This window comes from Sus scrofa, chromosome 11 (genome assembly GCF_054392235.1).
Source record: "Sus scrofa isolate SSC_HxYL_T2T_F1_AM1 chromosome 11, Sscrofa_HxYL_maternal_Yorkshire_Landrace_v2.0, whole genome shotgun sequence".
In the NCBI taxonomy this organism is placed as follows: Eukaryota; Metazoa; Chordata; class Mammalia; order Artiodactyla; family Suidae; genus Sus; species Sus scrofa.
Window position 1 is genome coordinate 74,960,858 of NC_139393.1, and position 6,770 is coordinate 74,967,627.

The window sequence follows — 6,770 nt, forward strand, 5'->3', positions numbered from 1 at the left end:
AGATGAGTTACCAGCTCCAGTCCCACAGTTAGCAGGTGGCAGAGCCAGATTCCAAGCCCAGGCCTCTGGACTCCAAAGCCCAAGTGCTCGGCACCCTGCACTCTAGCCTCTTGTGGACATCAGCCAGGCTTTTGTTCCTGGTGGGGATGCGGTGGGGAAGGAGGGAGGCTGGAGCCTGGTGAAGATGGAAATTTTAAGGAAAGGCTGTTCTCAGAAGTTGGGAGATTGAGAGTCTTGGGCAACAGGCTGGAGAGCAAGGTGGTGGTCATGACTGAAGGTGGACCTTTGGCGACTCAGGTCCGCCCCTGGAGCGAACCAGACCTGCAGGCATACATACAGGACTATATGGTGCGCCCCCTGGAGAACCTCTTTTGTGGAGCTGCCCTTCCATGTGCTGCCTTTGGCTTTTCAATATACAAGGTTTATTGGAAGCTTGTTGCTGAGATGGCCATTTAAAAAAAAAAAAAAATTTGTATTACAGTTGATTTACAGTGTGCTGTCAATGTCTGCTGTACACCAAAATGACCCAGTCATACACACACACACACACACACGCACACGTTGTTTTTCTCGTATCATCTTCCGTCACGTTCTATCACAAGAGACTGGACAGAGTTCCCTGTGCCATGCAGCAGGACCTCGCTGCTTCTCCATCCTAAATGTAACAGTTTGCACCTACTAGCCCCAAACCCCCTGTCCATCCCACACCCTCCCGCTTCCCCCTTGGCAACCCCAAGTCTGTTCTCTGTGTCCCTGAGTTTGTTTCCGTTGAGATGGCCATTCTTCACGGACCTTACAGAGAGGTCCGATCTCGGTTTCAGGACTACCTATGTTTTCCTTCAGCTAGTGTTTCACTCATCTATTGAAAACTGAGCTTCTTTTTCCACTGGCCATTAAAATGCCAAGGATGTGTGTTTTCCTGTGGGCGGATGTCGAGGTCTTTAATTATACGTGTTTTTGTCTCAGCTCTGCTCTTGCCTCTACTTTATGTTCCTGGCTTGGTTTTCTTCTTTCTACCCACCTTCCACTTTCCACCTGAAGTTATTTCTGGAACAATGTGAAATACACAAAAATCATTTAAACATGTTAAAGTCTTAATAAGGAAAGGCTGGTCTTTTCCTGCCTTATCAAACCCCCTGAGCAGCCCGTGAGCTACTGTTTGCTTTGGCTCAGGGCACACCAGCCAGCAAATCACTGTACCTTTTGAGCCTCCTTCGCCGGCTGTGTGGTTCGCAGGAAGTGGTGAAGAATAACCCGATAAGCGCAAAGCACCCAGGCAGGTGCTTTCTCGGCACAGGGACAGGCGTGATCACGGCGAGAGCGCTTCCCAGACGGAACGCCAGCCCTTGTGTTTCTGCTTGTGAATGTTCCCGGGAGGGCACCCGAGAGCTGGCGGGCTGCTGGGGGTCAGGTTCAAATTCTCACTTTGAGCTCTTGGCCAGTCGTGGAGATGATCATTCTGGAAGGGGTGTGTTGCTGTGGTGCAGAGGGGGGAAAGGGTACGCTGCCAGGTGATGCCTTTCAGGGAGAAGAACATTCGGAAGCAATTCTCCAGCTCAGCCTTCCCGACCCTTCTCCGCTGCGAGGGCCGCCCTCGGGGAGCTTTGCTCGGACGGCTGAGGCCTCACTGTCTGGTGAAGGAGCCAGACTCCTCCCTCCCTCCCCTCTTCCCCCCTTTCCCCCCCAGTTCCCTTCCTCCAACACGTGGAGCACTTACTCCCCCAGGCACTGCGCCCAGCCCCAGGGGAGACTGAGTGAGAAGGAGAGACCCCGTCTCTGCTCTTGTGAAGCTCACGTTCCGGGCAGGTTAGACTGAAACTCGGGAAATAACTGGGACGGGGTGGGGGGGTCTCAAAGCTGCACCCTCGGTAACCGACCAGCAGATGCTCCGACCAAGGGCCTTAGTGGGGCTTCAAAACACCAGAACACGCTACCGAAAGGCTTGCGGGACCTTCTTGAGATTAAAGATGGACAGGATGGCGGTACCTGTCTTCGTACTTCATACCTTCTCAGCACACCGAGAATCCCACTCGGCCAAATCATTCCCTAAAAGACGTATCTTGAAGATATTTTAGGAGAGCCTACTGTTTAGACAAAGCTTCTGCTGAGCGCCACACTTTGGTAGGCGGCTTGACTTTGCTACAGCCCCCTGGCTTTGGGGGCGAGATGGGGAAATCGGGGGCTTCGTAGGGCAGCAATTCCCAGACCTTACTGGACAGATGAATCTTGCTGAAACGCAGATTCTGGGTCAGAGGTGTGGGGTGGGGACAGGACCCGCTATTTCACAAGCTCCTCGCGGTCACCTGCGTGAGGCTCTTGGTGTGCAGACCACACCTTGTTGGACACGGAGTTAGGTCGAGGCCTCAGCCGCGGCTCTACGACCTTGGGCAGCGAGAGCTCTGGTTCTGGGGGTTGCCCTGTGGAGAGTAGGACCCTCTTCAGCGCCCCTGCCTCTACCCCGAGATTTCACTAGCAGCCCCACCCCCGACTGTGACAACGGGAAAAATGTCTCCAAACGTTGCCAAATGTCTGCTGGGGCCACATCGCTGCCAGCTGAGAACCACGAGACAAATGACTGTCAAAGATCTTCCCAAGTCCAAGTTTCCATGATCAAAAGCCCATGTGAAAACACACATGCTAGTAAAGCCTGGTGAAGACGACCCAGAGCTGGTCTCTCAAAGTCCTTTCAAAGGTATAAGGTCCAGGATCCACCTGTCTTTACAATAGCCTCGTGCAGCAGCCCAGCAGATGGAGCAACGCCTCGGTGCAGCAACACATGCACTGTTAAAGAGACCCACGTGTGTGGCACAGAGGGTGGGGACAGGTGTGAGCCTGCCTGAGGGGACAAGCACTGTTCACCTCAGCTCAGCGACGGGAGCTCTTCCCCTGAAGCAGGAGGGCGATCCATTGAAATCAGCAGAATGCTGATTTTTCTTCATAAGGGGACTTTGCCCCCGTTATCTGAGGGATTAGGCAGTGTGTGAGGGCCTTAGACAGGGCTGGACAGGTGGCCGGTGACTCAGTGCTCATGGGCTCTGGGACAAACAGGATGGGCAGAGGCCCAGCGTTCACTCATGAACCAGCATCGCAGTCCTGTGGGGATGAGGGAGGCGAGACTGAAAGCCATAAAGATGGAGCAAAACGTGCCCACGTGGGCCAGATACTGGACCATTCTTCAAGGAAAACACAGGCAGAACACTCTTTGACATAAATCGCAGCAATATCTTTTTCAATCCACCTCCTAGAGTAATGCAAATAAAAACAAAAATAAACAAATTGGACCTAATTAAACATAAAAGCTTTTGCACAGCAAAGGAAATCACAAACAAAACAAGAAGACAAGCCACAGCTCGGGAGAAAGTCTTTGCAACTGAAGCAATCGACGAGGGATACATCTCCAAAATAGACAGACAAGCAGCTCGTGTAGCTTTTTATCAAGAACACAAACAACCAGTCAAAAAATGGGCAGAAGATCTAAATAGACACTTCTCCGAAGAAGACAGACGAATGGCCAAAAATCACATGAAAAGATGCTCAACATCACCAATTATTAGAGAAATGCAAATCAAAACTCCAGTGAGGTACCACCTCACACCAGTCAGAACGGCCATCATCAAAAGTCTACAAACAGTAAGTGCTGGAGAGGGTGTGGAGTAAAGGGAAGATTCAAAAAGATACATGCGTCCCAGTGTTCACTGCAGCACCACTGACAATGGCCAAGACTTGGAAGCCACCTAAATGTCCATCGACAGGAAAATGGATAAAGAAGATGTGGCACATATGTACTATGGAACATCAGCCATAAAAAGAGAATGCAACAATGCCATGTGCAGCAATGCGGATGGACCTAGAAATTATCAAACTAAGTCAGTCAGATAAAGAAAGACAAATGAAGTATTCCACAAACACTAATACGTGGAATCTAATAAAAATGATACAAAAGAACTTATTCACAAAACAGAAACAGACTCAAAGATTTTGAAACCAAACTTAATGGATACCAAAGGGGAAACGGGGAGGGAAATCAGAAATGAGGAGGCTGGAGTTAATATTTACGTACTACTATACATAAAATAGATAAGTAGCAAGGCCCTACTGTCTAGCACAAGGAAGTCTACTCAGTACTCTGTAATAACCTACGTGGGAAAAGAATCTGCAAAAGAGGGAGTTCCCGTTGTGGCTCAGTGGTTAACGAATCCGACTAGGAACCATGAAGTTACAGGTTTGATCCCTGGCCTCGCTTAGTGGGTTAAGGATCCGGTGTTGCCGTGACCTGTGGTGTGGGTCGCAGACGCGCAGCTTGGATCCCGTGCTGCTGTGGCTCTGGTGTAGGCTGGCAGCTATAGCTCTGATTAGACCCCTAGCCTGGGAACCTCCATATGCCAGGGGAGCAGCCTTAAAAAAAAGACAAAAAAAAAAAAAAAAAAAAGCCTGAGAGGCTGTGAGAGGTTAAGTAAACAGCTCAAGGTCTTGCAGCAAAGTAGGGTCTTGTGACAAAGCAGGGCTTAAAAAAAAAAATCTGCAAAAGAATGGCTACATGTATGTGTATAACTGATTCACTTTGCTGTCCACCTGAAACTAACACAACACTGTAAGTTAACTATGCTCCAATAAAAATTTTTTTAAAAAAATGTGCTTATGTGGATGCCAGTTTATTTAAAATGTCCTATTAGCTTTTACTGCTCTGAAAGAAAAATGAGATGATATTTCAACAGTTGGATACACGACTGTGCAACAAGAGTCACAAAAACATCTTTGGATGGAAGGTTGAGCAGGACAGAGAGCTCTCCAGAGGGAGGAGAGGGGGAGGGCAGGCTGCCAGGTATCTAAGAGTGTGGATGAGGGCTGGGTGTGTGTGTTATATCGAAGAAACCGACGGATCAGCCCAAATAATTAAAACTGGTTTTCTCTAAGGAGTAGAAAAGAACAGAGGGCCAAACATGGATGTGAGATGTCTTTACATGAACCTTTCTTATTCTTATGCATTTGACCTGGGAATGATGAGAATTACAAAAATAATAATAATAATAGGGGAGTTGCCATCATGGCGCAGCAGAAACGAATCTGACTAGGAGCCATGAGGTTGCGGGTTCGATCCCTGGCCTCGCTCTGTGGGTTAAGGATCCTGTGTTGCCGTGAGCTGTGGTGTAGGTTGCAGATGCAGTTCAGATCTGGCATTGTTGTGGCTGTGGTGTAGGCCGGCAGCAACAGCTCTGATTGGACCCCATAGCCTGGGAACCTCCATATGCCGCAGGTGTGGCCCTAAAATGACAAAAGACAAACAAAAAAAATAGACTTTAGTTTTTGGTAGTTTCAAAGTCACAGCATAATGGGAGTTCCCCCTGTGGCAAAATGCGATCAGTGTCTCTGCAGCACCAGGACACAGGTTCAATTCCCACCCTGGCACAGTGGGTTAAAGGATCTGGTGTTGCCATAGTTGTGGTGTCGGCTGCAATTGTGACTCAGATCTGAGCCCTAGCCTGGGAACTCCATGTGCATGGGGCAGCCAAAAATGTAAATAAATAAATAAATATTTAAAAATCTTAAAAAAAAAATCACAGCGTAACAGCGGGGAAAGGTACAGGGAGTTCTCACGTACTCCCCGCCCCGCAACACACAAGCACAGCCCCCACCCACCTGGTAGGGACCTCCTGCCCCAGAGTGAGACCTTGAACCAACACCGACATGCCGTTATTACCCCAAACCCAGAGCTGACATTAGGGGTCACTCTGGGCGTTGTACACACTATGGGTTTTGACAAACGATTCCATTATGGAATCGAAGAGTATTTCCAGTGCCCTAAGAATCCTCTGCGCTCCTCCTGGTCATCCTTCCTCTGCCTTAACCCCTGGCAAACCCAGATCTTTTTATCATCTCCAGTTCTGCCTTTTCCAGAATATCGACAAGTCACCCGGTGAGTTGTGACACACACACACTGTGTGATTCGTTGGACACCCTGTGATTGGTTGGAATTGCACAGCACATACACTTTTCGGGTTGGCTCCACCTATCGATACGCACTTAAGTTTCTTCCACGTCTTTTTGTGCTAGGTGAGTCTTTTACCAAGTCATCAGCAAGATAAAATTGGAAAAAGGTCAGTCTTTACCAATCAAAAACAAAACAGGAGTCCCTGCTGTGGTGCAATGGGCCCAGTGGCATCTCAGCAGCAGCACCAAGCCTGGCACAGTGGGTTAAAGGATCCGGGGTTGCCACGGCTGCGGTGTAGGTTGTAACTGTGGCTCGGGTCTGATCCCTGGCCCCAGAACTCTGTATCCCTCAGGACGTCCCAAAAACAAAAAACAAAAAAACAAAACAATACAGATCAACTTAACTAGTCTCAGTGACTTAAAAGTAGAGTAATTTGGAAATCCATAGTAGCATAAACCCAAAGGACCAAAATAACTGTAAAAAACTGTTTTAAACTCTTTCTAACATGTTATCACTGAGTCTTATTCTTGTTAGTCTGAGGGTGTCAGGAGTGTAACGAGGAACACAGCAAACAGGCAATTGGTGATGATCGAATTCTACTCTGAACAACCAAATGGCGTGAAAGCCAGGCTTGCTGGTGTGGGGAGAGGGGATAAAAATGGAAGACAGAGGGGTTAAGAGGCATCTGCAGTCTTGGATTTGCCTTCAAAGCAGCATCCCGAGCTCACTTGGTAGGAAGTGTTTTATAGACTGCGCTTCCCAGCTCTTCTGCTGTAAAGACCCCAAACCAGTGACACCGACCCAGAGCCGTGAGCATCGCTAGCGTCCTGACTGTGGTTTG